The 23,257-nt window shown below is 44.8% G+C and overlaps 2 long non-coding RNA genes across 2 annotated transcripts in view; both read left to right on the forward strand.

The window, feature by feature from the left end:
• Positions 1 to 3,998, forward strand: part of LOC138620816 (uncharacterized) — a 37,053-nt gene extending 33,055 nt beyond the window's left edge. Inside the window, exon 5 of the long non-coding RNA XR_011310903.1 lies at positions 3,666 to 3,998. This is a non-coding gene — a long non-coding RNA (uncharacterized lncRNA). The remainder of the gene's footprint in view (positions 1 to 3,665) is intronic.
• Positions 3,999 to 16,997: 12,999 nt separating this feature from the next.
• LOC138620814 (uncharacterized) overlaps positions 16,998 to 23,257 on the forward strand; it is a 34,837-nt gene continuing 28,577 nt past the window's right edge. The window contains exons 1-2 of the long non-coding RNA XR_011310902.1: positions 16,998 to 17,228; positions 18,274 to 18,374. This is a non-coding gene — a long non-coding RNA (uncharacterized lncRNA). The remainder of the gene's footprint in view (positions 17,229 to 18,273; positions 18,375 to 23,257) is intronic.

Raw genomic sequence — 23,257 nt, forward strand, 5'->3', positions numbered from 1 at the left:
TCACTTTATGATACTTTAAACTTGTTGCTTAATCTACAACGAAATGTGCAAAATTACTCACAAAAGTGATTAAAAATCTGTTTTTTTATTGCAAAGCTTTAAGCGCAGATTACTGTCATTCGCACTGTAACTCTTTATATTCAAAATATGGCAAAATATTTCTGGACTTATTCTAACATAAGTATAATCACTACATTATAATAATTCAGATAAATACTAAATAACTAGGAACAATATATCATTAACATGTAGCTATAAAATATGCACTCATATGTGTATATGATTACAATATAGACATTTTAAAGTGAAGTTAGTGACTCTGCTGCACTCAGTCATCATTTATAATGATGTCTGGTTTTAAACTAATAAAACTAAAAGAACATGAAAGAGAATGAAAGAATGAAAGATGCGAAATCATCCGATGAACGAGACTGAAAACAAAAGAGAGGCAGAAACCCACCTGAAAATCCAGTTTACACCAGAACTCGAACCAAAACAAGCAGGAAGACAGAGCCAGAAAGGAAACCCGCCACAACGACTGCTGATGTACAGAAAACAAAACATCACCGTCTCCTGTTTCACTGCTGCTCTCAGTCCTGCTCAGAAATAACATGTCAATCACGTGCGAAAAGTCATTTTCAGTCTCATTGCAGAGAGATTCAAGTACTGACTGAATAAGAAAAGTAACACCGTTATTACAAACTGAATTGTGTCTCCCATACTCAAACGATCTTTTTAAACATTACCCTCAGATATTTATTTATTTATTTTTGTCCATGCAGCGTAAAGATAGTTTGCATGCTGCCCTGGAGGTCAAAGCAAGAAGAAACTCTCAGTTCTATGTTCATACTTCACTCCCAGAACCAGAGATACTTTTTGCAGTTTTAAACTTAGCGTTTTGATGGTTGCCTTTTTGCTCCCTGCAAAGTTGCGGCAGCGACCGTATTTATTTAAGATCAGTAAAAACATCATCAGATGAGACTGTCAGGAGTTTCAGGTGTGTTTTGTCACGAGGGTGAAACTCAGAAGACCTAATTTGCAGCATTTTCGCCCGAGTAGCTGACACGGACGAGATGATCAGAAAATGTCCGCAGAAGCAGTCAATGTCCGAAAGTTAAACTAACAAATAAGAGCTGAATCACAGATTTATATAGGAGACCACCCTTCAAAATACGAGCCGAGCACATCTTTTTAAAATGAGGTCCATAAAGATCTCTAAAACGTGCTTTTATTTTGTGGACAGGAGATTTAATTCGAGCCCTGATCCTTCATTGGTCTTCATGTTTGTGTCTTGTATAGTTCCCTGCGATTACCTGTCACTTGTGTCAGTGGCTTGCAGTTGTGGATTAAAGAATATCTGATGGTGCTCAGATTTAATCCGGCTTTAGTGTCAGAGCACTATAATGTGCAAACTAAATGTAGTGAGGGGGGGGCAAAAGTTGAAGCGCCGAGATGGAGACACTTTGACTAGACTTATCTGCGGCTGCCTTAAGTGAAGCCGTTTGGAGATAGACGGAGTAAATAGAAAACAGCGATTGTCGTCTCGCTTTGCCTCCCTCTCAGTAATCTGATTGGGCACGTTCTCCCGAATCGAGGGCAACGCCAAAACAAAAGATCACCAATCAGATAGAAGAGGCTCCCACTGAAGTTCTTGGCATGGTATGAATGCTTTGCCCTCTCATGTGCGCTAGTATCTAGCAGCGAGATTCCCCGTGTCGCTTTTATGTGTTAATCGTCACCGCTCAGTGAGACTATTGTGCTGTCTGCATCGCCGGGGGAGGAAACCGCAAAAAAAAAAAAAAATAAAAAAAGAGAGGAGTTTATACGGGGAATGAATGCGAGCAGCGGAGACTGCCAGCACCGTTTCACACGAGCAGAGAATCGCCTCATCCCCCCGTTGACGAGGGTCCAAGAGTGCAATGTGGTGCTCTGCCATCGCAGACGTCTCTAATTGGTGGGAAAGAAAATGCAAAGCAAATGAAGAGTTCATTTTTATATTCAGGATGGAAGGACAATTATCACCTCAAGCCCTCGAAGACGTAAGGGAGCAGGTGTGAGCAGGTCTGCCCGCCACCGACCGAAGTTACCTGTGAGCCCTTTAAAGTGGCCCTAAGCAGTCGCACATCTGTCACCTCAACTTCACACTTTAAAGCCTCAATGCGTCAGTCGGTGTATTCAAATATTTTTGTGTAATCTTAAAGGGATACTGTCCTGCGTTTTTCCCGGAAAACGGTGACGTAATACAACAGTCGTATAGGAGAAATGCCCATTTTAGATTTTTCTTAAACACTCTTTTAAACCTGCACGTTTAAGGAGAAATTTTGGGATCGATAATGTAGTTGAGCAGGAGACTTTCTTCTGTAAACTCATCTTAATGTGTTCAACCGTCAGTGGAAATTCAAGCCCCGATTCCTGCCAATGTCCGAAAGTTTCCCGAGATACCGAATATGAATTATGAGCACGAGACGTCGAGAATACGTCTATTTGATAAAATAATAAGGCGAATATTAACTGTGGATTCTCGGGGTGTATATTCACCTTAATATAGACATGTGGCTCCGTGGCAGATAAGGAATATTCTGCATTAGTGATGTCAGTTAATGTGGATAAACATTCGACACATTCGACCATTTGAAGGCATAAAGAAGTCGGAGAGAGAATATCGGTGTCGAGTTCGGCCACCTTCGTGCGACCCTCTTCCCTTAAAGGGCCATTCCAGAGATTTAGAGTAAAAGAAATGTAAAATCGAAGCAGCAGAGGTCCCGAGTTTGCAATCCTCCGTTTCCCAGAATGCAAGTTGACGGCGTCTTTTCCCACGTTACCAGCGTATTATGCAGCTTTACTGTCGAAAGCATCAGTCCCAAACTGAAATAACACTGAAACCACCCATGTTAACACGTCAGACGTGTCAAAGTTCCTACAAAAAACGCAGCAGAAGTTTGTAAGGCTGAGTCGAGCTCCCCGCGGTGATTCAAATTAGGTTTATATGTACATCTGTAACTGTAAGTAGCTTCTGTTTTTTCTTTAAGAACAATTTCAAACATGTATAATAATTTAGGTTGCTCGGTTTTTATTTGACTAGAAATACAGAGCAGTTTGGACACAGAAATTTCCCTCAGGATGCATTTAAGTTCCATCTTATCTCCTTTGTATCGACATGTTTTCTCACTGCACTGGTCAAATATCACCACAGTAAAAAAAAATGTATAAGCTGCATCACGTGTAAAATTAGAATGAAAATGAATGAAACTTAATTATTATTATTATTATTATTAATTCTGCAGAATTAGTCCTATTATTTGGTGGCTTTTTCAGGAAATTTTGAAATCAGATTTGGATTTATTAGTATGAATAGTGGCTTGTTGCACAATGTGAAGTTGTAACGATGGAGCTCCTGATGAAGAGTCACAGAAGTTGAAGAGGTTAAGGGGAATTTACAGTGTGAAGTGTTAAGTGTTGTTGCTCCCTAGCTGCTTTAAAAAAGAACAAATACACTGAAAAGCTGCTCAGTTGCAGCTCTGCTCTGAATGCTAATATCTCAGCTGTGTGTGTGTGTGTGTGTGTGTGTGTGTGTGTGTGTGTGTGTGTGTGTGTGTGTGTGTGTGTGTGTGTGTGTGTGTGTGTGTGTGTGTGTGTGTGTGTGTGTGTGTGGGTGTGCAAAGCAGATGCCATTCTGCTGATCTCAGTCCACATCCATCCGTCTACAGCCCAAATCTTCCCGAAGGCCGCCGGGAGGATCCGTCTTCCCTCCGCAGGTCAGGCGGCGTCTGAACCGTTTCATCTCGTCTCGCAGGTCGACCGACGCCTGACGAAGAACATCTGCCCGACAAAAATTCACAAGCTGCCGCAGACACGGCGTCAACAGTCGGTTTGTGTTTCTGCCGCCACACGGTGTCATCGACAGTGTTGAATGTTGACGAATCTGTTGTGCTGCCGAGTTAGCTGCGTCTCTGTCTGATCTGCAGGGATTCAAATAACAACAAATGTCTTTCAATGTAAATGCTATTCAACACGTGCAATTCACAGCACTTTGTATTTAAATGGAGTCCCAACTCGGAGTCTTTTATTTTTCTGGTCAAAATCAACAACAAAAAATTCCCTTCGACTTTAAGAAAATCTGAAAAAAAATAAAACGATAATATAACGCTCGCGTATGAAAATAAAGTAGGAAACTACAAATAAATATCTTAATATTGACAAGTAAGATGTGAATGTGGAAAAATATGCAAATGGTAACTTAAAAAAGCAAGAATATAATTTTAGTAACAGTTGAATATTAACTCAAGATGATAACTGAAAAATAAAGAAAAGTGGCTCATTTATTTTCAAAGAAGAAACAACAGTCCAAATTTCAGTCATTTCGACCTGCATTCTGGTGACCTTTCCGCAACTTTTTTTTTTTAGAGAAATTGCTGCAGCTCCTTTTAATAAAGGAGCACTTTAACCCCGATCCACCGCATCTGATAAACCTACCAATCCAAAAGCACCACCCCGGTTTAGAAATGAGCTCTAAAAGCGGATTTGCGGCAGCAGAACAAAGGCAAGTTTGAAAAGGTTTAAAGGTTGCATGGACTGTGTGGAGAGTGCAGCTTGTTACGACTCAAACTGCGAGCGCACTCGTTTGCAGAAACGTGTGCGGAGGGTTTAAAGGTCGCATACATTGAGCAGAAACGTAGTGAAACCATTTGACTTCCCTGGAAAAGTACAGTCAATATTGTGAGAGGCTTTAATGGTCAAACATATGCATATGTTCTGCTCCAGTCTTCCAGCTTTGATAAAGCTAAAATACATTCGGTATCATCTATCAAACGGGGTGGAGGAGGAGGAGGAGGCGGAGGAGGAGGAGGAAGAGGAAGAGGAGGGGAGGCTGCAGAACAGAAGTTAGGTTTCGCCACGGTACCGAGCAGTTATTTTATTGACGTGGGAAGACACAGGAAACGAGCTGCTTTCACTCTTGCATGTCGAGTCCTTCTGTTGGCGCGCGAATCCAAAACAATTTGAGATTTTGAGAAATACGGGGGCAGCTGGCGTTCCCACAGCCGTGCTGGAATTAGCCGTTTACGCGCTGCAACCCTATCTGCTCTGCACCTGGGCGGCTCGCAGGGCAAGCCTGCACCTTTGACTCGGGCGCACAGGCCATTACTGTCTGTGAGAGGGTGAGACAGGCAGCATGTGCTGCGAGCGTCTCATGGCCCAAGAAAAACCTTCTGCAGCACCTCCCTGCATGTATTTAAACTTTATTTTCACTAGTTGGATGTTAGTTTAGTGTCATGACCATCGGGCACTTTGAAGTCATATTAACACACAATTAAAACCTGACAGCTCCCCTGCAAATAAATTATTCAAAATAACCTCTCGGATTGCACAACACTGGCTATACGCTGAGCTTAAGTAAGAAAACGTAATACTTTTGCAATTTATGTATGCGATATTGTCGGTGCGGGAATTCAAAATTCAACAAGCTACAGAAAAAAAAGCTGCAGAAAACCAAAGAAAATGATGAGAAATTGCCTTAAAAGTAAAAAGGTTACGAAAAAATAATGAGAAAGGTTAGAAATGATGGGTGTCTTATTTTGGGCGATGCTGGCAGTAAGGCAATACATCATCATAAAACAGCCATTTATTGAATGTACTGTTATTATTCTGATAAGAAAGTACATACAATTTTGTAAATGGTCAGTCACGCCTCAGTTCAGAAAACAGACAGGGTGTTATCGTGGATCCAAACCGACCACAGGTCCACGGGAAGTCTATCAAACCTGCACTGAATAAATATTTAATTAGCAGGACTTCATTGGTTTGGGTTTTACTGAAGAGGATTTGGTGTCATAAAGGCTTTCCCAGCCGGCCAAAATTCTAACTCTGCATTCACTGCCGGTGACTTCATCTCTACTGGACCTTTCGTACCGGTGCGGCGTGACAGGCAGGCGTGGTGAACAGCGGTGAGGAGCGAACATGTTGTCGCCCGTGTTGAACATCTGACCTGGCTGGAACCTGCGGCGAGCGGCACAGCTGAACAGGAGGCCGTCTGGATGGGAGAGGAAGGGGGGAGGGAGGGAGGCTTGGCTGTACAAGCTTGGCTACTTGCCCCGGTCCCATTGACCAGACAGCTGAACTAGCGAGGGAAGGAGGGAGGGAGGGAGGACAGGCAGGAAATGGATGGAGCTTCTGTTTTTTTATACATGAGAAAATAATCATCTGAGCAGTTAACGATCACTCTGAGGTGTGTCTGCACCTGTCCATCGAACGTCTGCGTGTGAGGTCCTCTGTGGTGGGAAATACATCCGGTTGATGTCTCGAGTTTCTGTCTCCAACAGGAAAAGTGACCCGAGAGCAACAGATTTGTCCACAGTAAAAGGCCCAGTAACCCAGTCACACCGCAGCGATGATAACGCTACCTGAGGAAGAAGTCAGGACAAGGTGAGTGCTGCTAACATTAGCATCGCTGAAGTCATGAACTGACTTATTTACGGTCGAGCGGACCAAAACATTTCAACATTGGGTTCTTTAGAAGCAGATTTTATTGAAAAAAAAATTAATTTTCGTCTTCTTCTATTTGTGTGTCCATGCAGAGCACACTTGTAGGCGTACGCAGCTTGAGCACGTGTCCCTGTTGTCTGTCGGTGCCCGTCTCCACGTGACTGCCTCTGCTGGGTCCCAGCGGGGGGCCCGCGGGTGGCCCCGCCCACCCGGAGTTGGTTCCAGCCAATCAGGTGCTAATGTGCGGGAACAGGAGAGGGCTGCGCTGACAGATGGCGGACTGACCTGGAAAACCTGCCCCCTTTTCAGGGTTCAGCAGTCGGCAGATGACAGGTATTATTTCATAACCCAAAGAGTGAAGAGGGGACGGTGGTGGGATTCACACACACACACACACACACACACACACGCTGTCAGTTTGAATCATTAACGAGTTGAATGTCTTGTTGCGTTTGGTCACTTTTGCTCGTGAATTCGGCCGTTTTTCTCTCTTAGAATCAAATCGTAAGCATGTCGTATATATCATTGAATCTTTCTGGTTTTATCACCTACAAAATGTTTTTCAATCTAAACAAAGACGTGCATTATGAACAAAACATATTGCACATGTATAAGAAATAATATTAATTTTAGGCTCAGAAAAACAGTTATTAGAGTTGTTATAATTGTTTTTTTGAAGCACAATGCATATGCGATACCTGCTTCACACTCCTATTGGCACCAAAAATCATGTTTTCGAAAAGATTTAATTTGATTTTTTTTTTTTTTTTTTTTTAGGCTGCAGATTTCCAAAAGTTACACACTCTGCCAGCTCCCAGTTTTACCTTCAACCACCGACACACAAACACACACACACTCATTTATCTGACTCTCCAACCAGCCATGTAACTCCAACGTCAGGGCAGATCTGTCTGGCAGAAAGTGCTTTTTGATGAAGTTGTTCATAAATTTTAATACAACATGTCAGCTAACATGATGTATAGACTGGCTGCTCATTCATATTTCAAAGAGTCTGCTGTTGAGAAAACAGCGGGGTTGTACCTTGCTCTACCTTAAAGTGCCGTGTGGTTGCAGCTGTCAGAGTGTGTGCAGGAGCGCAGAGAAACGCTGCGAGCGAGTCGCTGACAATTTACACTCTCGGTTCAGGGATTTTGATACAAATCGACCATTTCTGCCCGCACCGTAGAGAAAACAGAGGTATCAGAAATATAATCTCCAATAAATGAAGAAAATCTGAAACATTCTGGTGTGAAAAATATCCGTTAAAGGATAAATCATTTATTTGTCATCAATAATGTAATCATTTTAAGAGCAAGAAGGTAATAGCTGTTGACACAGTGCAGTCCAGAGCTGCCTTCTACATGTTTGTACTCCAGATAGATAGTTGTAAACTATACAAATGATTATATTATATTGTGCCAGCAGCAAAAACAGAAATCAGTGTGCTAATAGTTCATATCGAATAGTAAATAAATGTTAGCTCACACAACGATGTAATGAGATGGCGATAAAACAGGTGTTTTCAGTGGTCAGTGACAAAAATGAACATAATTACATTAAAAGGCAAGGCAGGTTTATTTGTGTATCAAACTTTTAACAAAATGGCAATTTGAAGCGTGAAAACATCAAGCCAAAAAAAAAAACACACCAAACAAGACATTTAAAAACAATTAAAAACAGTAAAAAGTTCAAAGTAAAAAAACAAATAAAAAAAAAACAGGATAGTTCATGTAAAAAATTAAAGGTTCAATGAAAGGCAGCAGCAAACGTAAAAGTTTCCGTGCGATTAATAAGGCAACTTTTGAAAAGTTAGTATGCGCGGGAGTAGTTTAATTTTAACTTTGTAAATGATCGATGTTGATGCTTCAGAGGGTGAAAGGTCACGGCTGGAGTTATTTAATGTTTTTCTTCATATCAATGAATCAGCTCAAAACTGACAACATGTTTGTCCCGAGTACTTTCACTAAAAACTGGTCCGATCGCTGCAGTTTCTTAATTTTCAGCTCCGAGTTTTCACATCGAATGACGGAGTGAGTATTTCTGGCAGCAGGATGGCGTATCAACTCAAACTGGTAGTCGCGATTTTGCCAGCGGAAGCTCACGTATCCCAGTGAAACCGTGGCTGGCCTAAAAACCTGCCAGCTTTCCACTTTAAAGATCTTTACTGCAACAGAAAACCACTTCTTAAACCACGACAGATGAAAGATCTCAAACTTTGGGAGTTAAAAAATGTGGAGGGTCAAAAGGAGAAGCGAGAGCCAGACAGAAAGTATTCCTCGTGCGATGCCGCCCTGAACAGCTGAGCATCATATCGAATTCTCCTCCACATAACTCCGACTGATGCTCGCCTCGCTCAGTCGAAGGTGGCCGATATCTGATTTTCCCAACCTAAGACTCTCGCCTTGTATGAAAATGAGACACATTACCGGTCCATTAATTGATCCGGGCGCCGCTTTGAAATGTGGACCTTCCTGAGAATCAGGAATTAGGGCCGACCCCCGGGCCAATTAGGTGAGACTTTGCCGTGTCTCCACCGGCTCCTCCGATGCATCTCAATCAATGCGGACCGTCCGCAGGTGAAATGCCAGACGGAGTCGCCGGTCGCTGTCGTGAATGCTAAAGGCAGGTCGGGCGGTAATACTATTCATGTCCAAATCATGCCACGCATACAGCACAGCGGGGCAGAGGCTAATAGTCTCTCAGCGGCTGCTTTTACCTTTCATGATCCTCCGTCTGCTGCTAAACATCATTGACCGATCAGAAACGGGTTCTTCGCCCGGCGTGCGATACCACCTTTTACCTTCCCGTTTCATCTCCACCAATAACAGAAGCGGCACCGCTACGAATAGCAAAGAAGAAACGGCGAGGTAGTTATCCCTCTGAGAGGATCCACGCCTTCTCTCGTGATACACCTTTTAATATGTAATGCACATCGACTGACGGGATGTGTCTCTGAGAATAGTTACGTAAAAGATTCACGGAGAGGCATTATTTTTTTGCTTATACTGTGGGCCCTTTACATCCTCCACAGGGAGGTCAAAGGTCAGGCAGCATCGTGCTATTATGATTAGGTCTTTCAGTGCTAAAGCTAAGTCCAACATCACATATATGACACTGTTCAGCTGAACTTTTAGGCTACTCGAGGGACAGTCATTATCGGACAATTTTTTTTTTTTAAATAGACAATAAATTTAACCCTATCCGTTATCACAATGCGTACGCGTATAGCCGACGACACGCAGACATCAGTAGCTTTATGTTTTGTATATATATTAAATTATGTAGGGTTAAATTATACTTCTTAAAGTGCGTGTACAATTAGAGCATGTGGGAGTGCCAAGAACTTATGTTGAAGATATAATTAAGCTGTTTGCAACGATAATGAAGCAGTAAGAAAAAGGAAAATAATTCCACAAGTAAATATTGCTGCAGTTACATTTCAACTTTTTCCTGTAAACATATTTTGTTGTTGTAAGAATACAACTAAAGACAACCCATTAAAAATATTCACACAGTTTCAGCTCACTTTAATGTAAACATTTGAAAAAGTATTGAGTTAGAAAACTCAAATCAACCGTGACCCACAACAAATTTAGAGCACACCAAAAAAAAAATATGGTGAATAATAAAGTTGTTTTTTTTTTTAAATAGATTTGACTGATCTATGAAAATGAAAATAGTAAAAGTGTCCCTGCATCAAAACCCTATCTTTGGACAGATAATGACTGCCCCTGCTGCCTGTGTTCATACTAATTCTGGCTCGCTGTCTGTCATATCTCAGCGATATAATCCCTGGGCGTCGACTGGCTGACCATGTGCTGTGTTCAGATGTGTCCTGCCACTCTAAACCCTGTTGTAATCCCGCGTTCAGCCAGCGTGAGCCTTAATTGAAATAATCCCTGCCGATGAGCGGGGCGGTGCTGCACAGACCTGCGGCCGGAGCCAGTTTCACGATGGGTCCAGTTTAACCCACTGTGTGACTCTGACCTTTCCCTCGCTGCTCGCTGGGACCATCTGAACCCGTCCCAGTAAGGACATCTGGTCGGGTACCGGGGAGGTCGTTTGATCCGCCCGGCTGGTCCCAGAGGCCTTTCAGACCTCTCAGACTTACTGTACAACGCCGAGTGCTGCTGGAGGGGCGAGTGACAGCAGCACAGCAGAGCAGCTTTCCATCAGTCACAGAGAGGAGATGATTTTGGACTCGTGTGTTGAGTCAGCGGCTGAAAAATACATGTTTTCGATGACCTATTTACAGCAGCCCATTAGAAAACATATTAATATAAACCTGCCTCAGCAGGCCGCAGTTCAACATTTTAACGCCTTTGTTTTAGATTTCTAAATATCATCTGTACATATTTGGTCCAAAATATAATAACTCGGGGTTGCATTTTCTCCCTCGGCACGTAATTTAATAACATTATTTAATACATCTGCAGGGAACGTGCAGCAACACGGGACAAAAATAACTTTATTTCAGCAGAATAATCAGGATAGTATCAGCGATACTTTAAACTAGTATTTTAACACTACGTCTAATAAAAAACAAACAAATGCCACAGTTGTAAGTGTTTTTACTGGCCCGTTGCCAGATTAATTTAATTGTCACAGAATAGTCACGCGCGCTATTCAAAAACTGAGCATATAATCATTGTGGAGGCAAAAATAAGCTTCCGCAAAGTGACAAACATTTAGTATACAAACATTTTACGGGGTAAAGTCTGTCATCTGCTTCAAAAATTATCCACCATAACAAGTAGCATCGTCAATAGGTTCATAAGCCTGAAAAAACTCAAAACCCAATGAGCTGAGAGGATTACTTCTAGTAAGAGTCATTTTAATTTAAACACCTAAACAACGCCTTCGGACGTACAGAAATTACTTCATTTCAGAGCCTAAAATACACCTAAAAAGAAATAAACCTAAAAAAAAAAAACCAAACTCCTTCAATTTCCAGTGTAATTGTTTCTTTAACTTAAAGAAGCTTCATCGAAACACTCGCGTCTTATTTCAAAGTACAAAAAACATCCCGACTGGATGTTTGAACCAGAGACCTGAGCCAATAAACTTCAGGACATCACGAGGCCGAGCCGAGTGAAACCTACACAGAAGATTTGAAACATTCCCGCTGTGTTTAAACAGCAGTGTTTATAAGGCATCGCCTCTGAATTATTATCCAGCGTGTGTTCTGCTCTAATGAATGTGTTTCTCTCTCTGGATGTGCGTCTGAACGGGTTTGTCTCTGCCTCTTTTTCCTGCCACTGTATCTAAAACAGTGCATTAACATCTGCAGCCCATTTAATGCTGCTGACACCAGGCTAATAACAGTGTGTGTGCGTGTGCGTGTGTGTGTGTGTGCGTGCGTGTGTGTAAGCACCAGCCAACAAGCACAGCTGAAAGGTGTCACCGAGGCTCCTACGCCTCCTCTAACAGTAACTGATTCACGGGGCGCTTGTTGTTTTGTTTTTTTCTTCCTCTTTTTCCTTTCTTTTTTTTTTTTTTTTCGCGGCCTCAAGCTGCCGGCTTTAAAGGGACATTCAGCAGAAATGTTGTACGTGTTCGACATCCAGTCGGTTGTTTTCAGCCCGGTTCGGCGGCTGTAATGGCTCCGTTATTAGACGTAATGAAACGCCTCAGAAGGTTGCCGCCGCCGACACCTGAGGGACATATCTGGAGGTGAACGGGGGGGGGGGGGGGGGGGCTGATTGGTGCATGCAGATGGGAAGGAGGGGCGGTCGTTAAAAAAGGAAAAAAATCGCGTAACGCTGTGTCCGCACCTCCTGCTTATTCCTCCACTCTCTTTCTCTGCATTGTTATTTGTCCAGTTCAAATTATTGATCTTTTACAAATATTTTTCAAGGTATCTTAATTACTCGCAAAAGAAGCGGCGCCTTGGCCGGCGGACAACACAAATAAGTTAATTTGCATTTCTGTGTTGTGAGTGTTTTGGCAGGCGCTGCGCCGGTCCAGATTGTAACCCCTATTTCTGCCTCCAAAAACCTGCCTTGGAGGAGCGTCCACGGAGGGATTAGGGATTTAGTGGGGAAGGTAAGTGTGACTACAAGCTTTGGCTCGCCATCTGCTCCCCAGCAGAGTTGAGGCCAACCTGTGCAGCCTGCAGCAAAGACCTGGGCACTGTGCTAACTCTGGCTCGAGCCAACCTGGCGCCCGCGGCCCCAATCACCAACAGTCTGCTGATTAGTTGTAAGAAGCACTCCATATGTAGCAAAGTTTTTTCCTCCTCTCTGTCTGTCTGTCTGTCTCCTTCCCTTCCTTCCTTCCTTCCTCTCCTCCTCGTGTATTCTCTCAGCACATTAAATAAATATGGATGTATGGAATTTTTTTTTTTTTTTTTTTTTTTTTTTTACAGCAAATGGCAGATCGCCTTCGGTTGTCTGGCAGGGTGAAAACGAGGCTGTTCTTCTTCTCTCTCTCCCTCCCTCTCACCTCTGACTGAATACCCAGCCAGGGAAGGAAAAGGAGATGAAGAAGAAGAAATCCTGGCCGTCCTCCTCTCTTCTTCTCCTTCCCTCCCTTGCTCTCGTTTGCCTGGCAGCGCCGGGAGACAGATGACAGGGGTTTGTGGCCGTCTGATCACCCCTGGGTGGGTATTTCTAATTTATTTAACGGCAGCTTATTAAAGAAAAAACAAGATGAAGAGGAGGAGGAGGAGGAAGAAGAATAAAGAACACAGGCGGAAGGCAGGTCTCTCGCCCCAGCGGCCAGGGGAGTCAACCCAGCCAAGGAAGAACCAACGAAGAAGAAGAGGATGCGGCGACTCCCTCGGTAGAGATACCCGAGAAGATCAAACGACACCGGAGGAGGACGAGAGAAAGAAAAGGAGGTGGGGGGGGGGGACACAGAAGAAACATAATGCTCATTATTAAATTGCAGCCATTCCTGCTGCCAGGAACCTATTTCTCAGTATTAATTATTCATATTTTATTTCAGTAATCCAATACTCAGGTGAGAGCGGCTGCTCGTGATAGAACATGTAATTTTGAAGCTTAATGGCAGCGGGGCGGCCTCAGCAGAGGATTAGAAACCGAGTATAAATCACTAACGGCTGCACCGACGCGCGGCGCCTCGGATCCGTCTTGCTTTGTGTTTACTTCTGTTTTATTGCGCCGCGACGCTCCGAGGAAAACACTTTGCCTCGACCTCTCTCCCGAACCGGAGAAACAACGCTTGCAGGAAAGGGAGAGGGGGGGGGGAGATAAAAACAAAATCACTGTTGACAAGCCGAATAAGAGAATTTCCTGATTTGTCTAAACAAAGAGTTCATCAGCATTTTCCTCCGTTCCTCTGAACGCACAGGAAGCGGAGGCCCGACAAACACGGCCCGATTCGTACAAATTGTGTTTTTCAGGCGCAGCGGCGCCATCGCTTATTTTTGATCCGATTAGCTTGATTCTGTTCCCTCCTCGTTGAAATTCATCTTCACCCCAACACCTCCATTTGTCTGCTCGCTGCAGCTCCTCACCGCCGGAGCAATTTATGGACCTGCAGGAATTTGGAAAAGATTATAAACGCGCAGCGTTTTTGTTTTTTTTGTCAGCTCACTGTAAAAGCCCGAGGCGTCCACATAAATGTCTCTGTCGTCCCGTAAGCCATCGCTCTCAGACCGGACGGGTGCAAAGGAGCGAGCGCCTCCTGCACCGTCCGCCTTCTCCGGTACAGAAAAAAGCAAAACGCTGGAACCCAAAGACAGACGAACGCTCGACAGCGACCCGGCGCGCTCGAAACATTTACGTCAGCGGGCGCTTTTTAAGTTCCTCGTCTCTTTTTGCCGAGCGTCGGGACGAGAAGATCGACGCCTCTCTCGCGATCTCTGCAATAGGTATGAAGTTTAAGCGAGTTAGCTTAGCTTAGCATAAAGACTGGAAATGGGTGCAAACTGCTAGCTCGAGTGTCTTTTCTCGCTTCCCTTTTCGTACGAAGTTAAAACGTCCAGATCTTATTGTTTTCCGCGAGGCAGCAAACCCGTTGGGTTTCTTAAAAAGAAAACGGGCGGTCCGACAAAACAATAGGACGCGAGCTGGCGGAGAATCCAACAAGAGGCGGCATCCAAACACGGAAAGCAACCGGGTGGATAAAGAACAGTTCTCGGGTGGACTCGGGCACTCTGACAACAGGCCAACATAACAGTCTGGCAGCAGAGAGGTGAACAGGCTGAGCACAAATACCTGGTGGGAAAACAAGACGCGGGCGGGGAAACTAAAAAAAAAACAAATTGTCAGGAGACAAAGCGCACGGGGACGCTGCAGGAGGAGGAATCTGAAATAAAACAGGAAGCGGTCGCACAGAGTCCACGATCAGAAACGTCTCCACGCTCACGTAGGTGAGTTTTTTGTTTTCTAACGAGCCGGTGAATTTGACGTCTTCGCTGTAAACATCTCAGACGGGTTCATTCAAGGACAATGATTCTCTTGTTAAATGCTCTTAATTCTACTTTACCAAACACCCCGGGCCCGTCGGGTCACGTCCGCCGAGCGGGCGGTGAGGATCTCTGCCCCACAAGAAAAGGGAAAAAAACAAAACAATTAGGTCATAGAATATGCACACATCTTGCATGCTCTCTGGTCTCCCGCAATTTGGGCTCAAAAAAAAAAAAAAAAAAAAAAAAAGTAAAGGTCAGCCACGTTAGTCAGATTGCGCTCGACAAATTCTAAAAAGGCTCGCCGGTCACGCCGAATGTATTCCCTGCAACATAATTAGCCCCCTCAATTCCCTGTCGTGCCAGGCAACCGGGTGTCTCAAAAGCCCCACCCTTTCCCCCAAAATGCCTTTCACCTTTGCTTGCTCTGCAGTGATGCCCCCTCCTCTTCCTCCTCCTCCCTTCCTCTATCACACATTGTTGCTCCCCTAAACTTGCTGCAGATGCGGTCGGCTGATGCATAAATTAGTCATCAACATTAGCATTAGCCGGAGCGTGGCACCCGGTGCCAACTGCTCTCCGAACGGCCATAAAAGGTCATGTTTTGATGACTGAATGCCACACAGGCACCTTGGCTCCCCGGAGGAGGGTTCCCCAGGTGCACGTGAAAGGTTAAAAATTACCTACCCGCCACCGCCTGTCTCTGGTGAAGGAAATAATTAGGGGGTTTTTAGGGAGCGGCAGAATGCCTCGCTGTCAGATGACAGAGCGTTACCTAATGGTCGTATCTGGGGAAGAGTCAACCGGCCTGTCATTCTCTTGACAGGACAAATGAGCATAATGGTGGCAGGGAAATGGGCGCCTGTTCCCCCCTTCTTTTTTTTTTTTCCAGCCAGGGAGGTGGGGAGGAGGAAGGAGGAGGAGGAGGGGTGGGGGTGGGGGGGTGAAATGGCAGTGCCTGAGCAGAATAACACAAGGACGTTAACCTTTTACATAAATCTGTTAACACGTGTATGAGTGCTGTAAAAGTGAGGCTTGATGCTCTGCCGCTCCGAGGTGGGGCCGGCCTGTTGTTTCCTGCCGATCCCTGCTCGAATTTCAACGTAGTGTATTTTTTTTTAATTTTATTCTTTCTTTCTTTCTTTCTTTTATCAGGTGAACTTCAATCTGTCCCGTCTTGTCGCTGACAGAGAGAGGATTCGTACTCGCAGGAAAATGACAGATGACGTAAAGGGCATTAGATCGTCCAATCAGAGCCCGCTTAAATACATACGGGACATCGACGCAATATTTTCAAATAGAAATAGCCTGCGAGGTTTGATAGGTGATGCTGAATCGAAACCAGAGCCCGTAAAGAACAGGGCACGCGTTCCAGTGAGTGTCGATGCCTGATTTTATGATCATTTGCCTCAACAACTCACCACCTCCTCGAGCCCCTTCACTTTAAAAGCCTTCCAGCAGGGGTGGAAGAAGCATCCAGGTCCTTTACTTAAGTAAAAGTACTAAAACCCCCGCTGTCAGTAAAAGCCCCCTTATTCAAAACCCAAGTAAAACGCTTCCCGTCAGTGCGTTGCTGTTGTATTTTCTGCTGCATTAACGTGTATGTAATTGCAGGAGTTGATTAAAAATGTGCCAATTAATGTAATTTTTTTTTTTTATATATACTGTTTATTGTACAGTACCGCATCATAATTGTAGCGCCGCTGTCCAGCGAGAACCACGTATCTCTAAAATGTCAACAAACTGACCCAAGAAGGTTTTTAAATAGTTTATTTAGCTGGAGAAGTAGGAGATTTTTTTTTTTTCCACAGCCATAAAGGAACAATTAACTATCCAGTTTAGCAGAGAAATTCAAAATTACAAACTCTTGTAGATAAGTGCGGCAATACTTTTACTGTGAAAAGTTACCAGTATCTAAAGCTCTGATAAATGTAGTAAAACAAATTTTAATTTTTTTAATTTTTTTTTTTTAAATTGTAGTAAAACCTACAATATTTATAGTGGTGTAGAAGTATAACGTTGCATACAAATTTTGGAAGACATTAGTTGGTACATGCAGCACATTTGTTTTGAAGATTTACTCTGCAGTTCAGCCTCCCGTGCAGCAGGTGGCGGTGTCACACGTCGTCGGTGTCTCGCGGCTCAGACTCAGCAGACGAAGAAGAAATCGGAAACGGTGGAGCGCAACGGGGGACGTCAATGTTTTGTTTTGGAGGATAATTTTCATGAAATAACGAAGGTAGGCAGACGTGCACGTTAAAGTCACTGAGATTTAAACACCAACACGAACTAATAGCGCGGTGTGTTTCTCAGGTTCGGTGAGGACGAGCTGCAGCTGAGCCTCGTGAACTCACCTGCGTCCAGCAGTCACGAGGTAAACGCACACACCTGCGTCTTGTTTACTGTAAACACTGAAATAATTCATCATTTGGATGAATTTAATCATTCTTTCGAGCAAAAAAAAATATCTAAATATGTGTTCTGCTTTGCTCTCTTGTTTTAAATGGTAAAAATAATATATATATATATATTTTTTTTTTCTTTAAAGCAGATTTTAGACTGATGTGGTCAGAAAAAAAACAACCCGGGACATTTAAAGACGTCAGAATCGTACGTGGTTAATTATAAATGATATTCTTGCATTTTGATGAAGTCCTTTAGTAAAAAAAAAAAAAAAAAAAAAAAATGCTGTGAAGTTTGCAGACCTGACGTGTCTTTGTGTCACGTGAGACATTTAAAAGGCTAAAAGTTTACATTGCAAATAGATTTTACTTGCAAAAGTTGGATAAGTGTCAATATTTGGAGGTTGGGTTCATTTGATTTGATTCATGTTACTTGTGGTTAACAAGTGTAAACATCAATGAGTTCTTTCTACGGTAAATAAATCTACAGGCTTGCACATAAACTCGTATTTAAGACAGAGTATATAGTTGTTATTATTATTAGTTCATGTTCTTGAAGAGTATTAAGATACTCCCAGCCTGCGATGAGGTGCAGGTTAACTTCCTCAGAGCGCTGCACAAATACCGCCCGAGTTAAGGCTTAAATAATTGATTTAAACTACACGGGATGTCCAGCTGACCTTTCCCGTCCGTCCGTCTTTGGCGCGAGATGTGCGAGTACGTCCACTCGTGTATGCGCATCGCTGTGTCTGAGGATCGCGAGTACGGCGTTGAAATGGCACTCGGTCGCTCAGTTTCATCTTTTGCACGAATGTTGCATCTTTTTCATTTTGCAAAAGCACTTGTAGCTCTTTATATCTCTTCACTGATAATTCGAGCCGCGTCAGTCGGTCCAGTTTACTCCCGACTCGTGGATGCAGACCGGCAAAAAGCTGCAGCAGGAGATCCGCCCGTGCCTCGAGGCGTGTGCGAAATAAAAACGTCATTATTAATCTTAACTGTAGATTTGGCCTTCAGGTAATTTTGCGATCAGAGCTGCTGTGGATTCGTCTCTTGTCTCCAGCTGTTCAGCTCGTCACACCTCAGATCAGCCTCACAGGTTCCACCCAGGCTCTAAGGTACACTTTAACACACACACACATGCCGGCTTCATCTCTGTTTTCTTCCTGCGCCACATCCTGCATGCTAACAGAGGGGTTATTAACATAACAAACTTAAATGCCCTATATAAATAATATGTTCACAGAAATGCAAACCGGCTCAGCTGACACTGTTTAGGCAGCGCCTCCAACATCTGTTTATGAGCACTTTGCCTAATGATATCATCCGATATCATTAACTGTGGCAGTGCACAGCACAGCAGCAGGTGCAGCTGTTTATGCCCCCCCCCCTCCAACACCACCCCCCTCCACCCCTCATCCCAACACCTCCCCAACACACACACACACACACACACTCGAAGAGAAAAGACTTTCACTGTCTCCTCCAGCAGCAGCACCAACCCTTCCCTCCCTTCCACCCCACAAATCGCCAAACCACTCATTAGGACAATTTTCCTCAACAAAAAAAGCGGCCCCTATGATTTCAATCTGTATATCACCTGTAATTGTAGTTTTTAGCCCGAGTCTGATTCCATACATTTAGCGGCAGTAAACTGCGACTGCGGGCGCGAGCGCCGAAAGCACGCCTCTCGCTGCGGCCGCCAGCTGCAGAGGCTGTTTTTAGATGGCAGCAGCTTTCTGTGGGGAGGCTCGCGAAGGCCTCCGAGTGTGTGTGTGTGTGTGTGTGTGTGTGTGTGTGTGTGTGTGTGTGTGTGTGTGTGTGTGTGTGTGTGTGTGTGTGTGTTATCTGGGAGTGGAGCTTGGCGGGCCACTGCTTTGTTTCCTGACTTGGTCTGCTGTGTTTAGATGATGGAAATTACAGAAAATTATTGAAATTATTATTTCTGCAGCGACAACGCGGCAGCTTCCTCTTCCTGACCGGAAGGCCACGTTCAGGGACTCCGCAGGTTCTCAGATCTCTTCGTTCGCTGCTGCAATTAGTCAGATGGTCCATTTAAATGTTGCGCGACACTGAACTATCTGTTGCATTAGCGCCGCGCTCGAGGCGATTACAGTATTTATAGATCCCAAACAAACAATGCATGTGGCGAGACGTCGACCGACTCCATCTTCATGTTTATTCATAGACCGAAGAATTTGATTTGTGCTTTTTGCAGCCATTTTTGCTCGCACGTTTCAAACTTCAAACTGTCTTGAGTGTCTGAGAATCGGTCATTGTTGTAGTTTGGCCTCAGGTTTGTGCGTCTGTATGTCTCATACAGTAACCGGGTGTCACTAGTGGGTCCAGGAGGGCTTCTGTCAGCTGCTGGGAACTGGTGCATCACCATCATCATCCTCTTCTTCATCCCATGAAGACCGTGTGTGTTGTTTGACTTTGAATTTCACGACCGCGGCTCCTTGTGAACATGTCGCGCTGAGATCAGTGTTTACGTTCCGTCTGTTCGGGTCTCGTTGTGTCGGCTAGTTATTGTCGCAGGTTTGGACCGGACAAAACACGTTGGACTGAACTGTTCACACTGGAACTAAAACTTGTACATTTTCCCGTCCTTCACGCGGCCGTGGATGAAAGTTTTGAAGGTGAAGGTGGTGATTTTGTTTACGCTGATGTAAACTGTCAGTTATTCTACAAAAGCGTAAACACCCTCGTCCGTGGTGAGCTCCTTCTCCGTCAAGCCTCCTTCGCTCTGACAGCTCCACCCAGAGACGAGCGTGCTGGCGCCCGGCGGAGGAGTTTGATTTGCGGGCAAAGACCCCGACTCTGAACCCGCTCTGAGCACCGAGGGCCGGCGGGGAATACGCACCGACCGCACACAGACACACACCCGATGATCCGCCACGAAACCAAAACACACACACGACAGATCAGATATATCTGAACGTGAGAAAACACACACACACACACACACACACACACTTAGACTCAGTCCTCCTTCCAGCTGTTCTCTAAATGTTGATTACACAAGACACCGGGGGGAGGCTCTTCCTCCTCCTCCTTCCCCCCTCCTCCTTCCTCCTCCTCGATCCGGTAGCCGGGCGATTCCTTCACAAGGAGGCTGAGCGGAACCGGCCGACCCGAGGTGCTCAGTGACCCGGGGTTGGGGGTCCAGAGAGGGCCGCGGCCCCGGGGCCTCTTGGCTCGGCTCCCCCCTTCCCCTCTCCCTCTTTCCCTCAGCTCCGTGAGCAGCACATCTCGGGACGGGAGACACGGGCAGAGACAGCAACGGCCCGGGGACAACTGGCCGAGGAGCAGGAATAAGAAACCAAACCCTGAAACTCCTCCGCTGTCGAGACGCTCGGCTAACTTTGCGTCGGCGCGAGATGATTTTTATTTGAGTTGATTTTGTTCAGAGGAAATTTGTACATTTTCAGGCTTTTAGCTGAGGCTCTTATCCAGCAGGAGAATGAGATGAAGGCACTTGAGGCGGCGTGTTGATGTAAAAAATACTCTCCATCGGTGGAAGCGCGGGGTCCCGTTAGAGACGACCGACCGACCGCTCTCAGATGGACAGAAGTGATCGGTTACATCAGAAGACAAAACACCTGCGGCCGGGCAGAAAAGAAAACTTTTTTTTTTTTTTTTTTTTTTAAATTAGTCGACAAACCCCACATCTGTCAGTCTGCGTCCTTATTGGACCGATTCCTGTTTTACTGTGTCAGTAACATGAAAAGCACGGAATACACACCGGGTCCTTGTGTGTCCTTGCTGCGTGGTTTGACCACCAGAGGACACTTGACGAGTATCTTCACTTATTTCATTTACGTCTTCGTCTCCGTGAGACGATATTTTTTGTGGTTTTAAGAAGCGAAGGATATCTTTGCGTGGTTTTACATTTCTTCATCTTCTCGCTGGAGCTCCACCACCAACAGGCTGTTTTGTGTCCGTGTCTTTAAGGCGCATTAACGACCCGCTCCTCTGATTGGCCGGCTCTTTTCTGAGTGACACGCATCCGGGCCAATCGCACGTTTCCTTCCGTCTTGTAGTTTTGTAGCTCCACGACAGAGTTGCTGCTCGTTGTTTTCTTGCACACGAGAGGTCGGACTGGGCGGCGCCGAGGGCGTGACGTGCGACGTGAGTTTGTGACATCACTAACTGGCAGGAAGTCCTAACAGCACATTTGCTAGATACGGGCTGTGTGCATTTGTGGGGCTTTAAAATGTGCTTTTCAGTCTATGAAGGATCCATTGATATGTTATTTGGCCACAAGTTAAATTGTCCCCGATAAACATATAATCGATATAATTATGAAAAAACGACGGATACTCAGTGAACCGGGGCCTTTCTGCGGCCACCGAGGAGTTTCCTACTTCACCTGGTCGGTATTCCAGCGTCGCTGTTCATTGTTTGTGTCCGTTTCTTGTGATTCTCGGTGCACGTAGGAAATGTTTAGTGCTTTGATGAACACCTCGCTGTGCATAACGCTGATCTGACAAACGGCAGCTACAAACGCTCATAAAACGAGGTTGAAAATGTCTGTCGAATACATCCAGTGGGAAATCAGCAGTTTGTGCAGTAAAAAAAAAAAAAGGGAGTTTGGAGCGATCTGCATATACGTGCGTTCGGCATTCAGCCCCCGCGTCAGCTGCCTCTAAGCCTGAACTTCCTGCTGCTTAATGTATGCTCGCTGTGCGTTTGCCTGACCTGTCTGAAGTGACTTCTGACGGCCTTGTTTAATTAGCCGGATGTGTGTGTACTTTTATACATATTCATCGAGCGCGGATTTCAGGCCGATTGATGTTGTAATTGATTCAGAAGGTTTTATAATTCCTGCAAAAGCAGACCAGGAATTTCAATGACTTTGCGATTTGGGGGGAAGAGAAAGGGAGGGAGGGGGTAGGAGGGGCGGAGGGGGGGGGGGTGTGAGGGCGCTGCGTCTCCACCTGAGGAGACGTCGACACGCTCGGTCGCTGTGATTTTTATCATTTTACAGAGGAACAGACAGAGAGAGGGGAATGTCAGCTGCTTTGTTGTTCCTTTTTCACACGTAAATTACACATTTAGGATTTATTAAGACAAGAAACAGTTTTCAAATAGTGAATCTGTGGAGCCTCCGTGGAGATGTGCTCATTACTCTGTAGCCCCGGGCCATGTTCAGCACCTCAAATGTGTCTTTTTTTTTTTTTTTTTTTTCTCTCTCCTCTTCTTCCTCCCCTCAGTCTGTGTTTTTCGCCGCCGCGTTGCCGTGCCTGATGCCGTAATGTCGCAGCGGTTTGTTCAAAGCTGCGACGATGATTTGGGCTCCCAGCAGGTGCCGCCCCGATGTCTGTTCAATTATTAAAGTGAGGGCCACATGGATGCATTACAGCCGCCGCACCCATTAGATAAAAAGACGACAGCTTTTGACACGGCGCATATTTCCTCTCCGCCTCACAAAGAAACCGGCGCCGCCGCCGCAGTCCTTTCTTGTTGCTTCTTTTTGTTTTATTCATCACCGTTCGTATGATTTTTTTTTTTTTTTTTTCCCAGTTCTTTTGGTATGCATGGAAATATTAAAGAGCCATTTGTTCCCTTTCAGTGTTGTGGGTACAAGAGCTATCGTGATCTTTTTGATTCCCCCTCGTCAAACTGAGGTCACGTCTGCTCCTTGTAGCTTCCTCCACTCTTTTTAACTTCCCAGCGGCCCCCCCGCCGCCCCAATCTAACCATGAAAACTGCTGTCGAGTTGATAAATAAATCATGCGGTGGACACAAAGTCAAAACCTCGTCACAATCGCTTCCAGCAGGCCGCCGCCTTCGTCTTTTTCCTCCTCCTCCTCGAGCGCTCAGATGTTCACACTTTGATGACGCCCCAGTAACCAATCAATGCCGGAACAAAGTCCATCGCAATTATTGGAATCGGGCATCAACTCGAAACTAAAAGACGTCACCTATAAATTCTTTATCTGTTATTTCTTCTTCCTCCTTCACAAAAACAAAAAAAAACTTCAACTTTTTTCCTTTT

Source organism: Brachyistius frenatus, unplaced genomic scaffold, assembly GCF_029030835.1.
Source record: "Brachyistius frenatus isolate BFR_SWC_R1_liver_20210118 unplaced genomic scaffold, ASM2903083v1 Contig_26, whole genome shotgun sequence".
NCBI lineage: Eukaryota > Metazoa > Chordata > Actinopteri > Embiotocidae > Brachyistius > Brachyistius frenatus.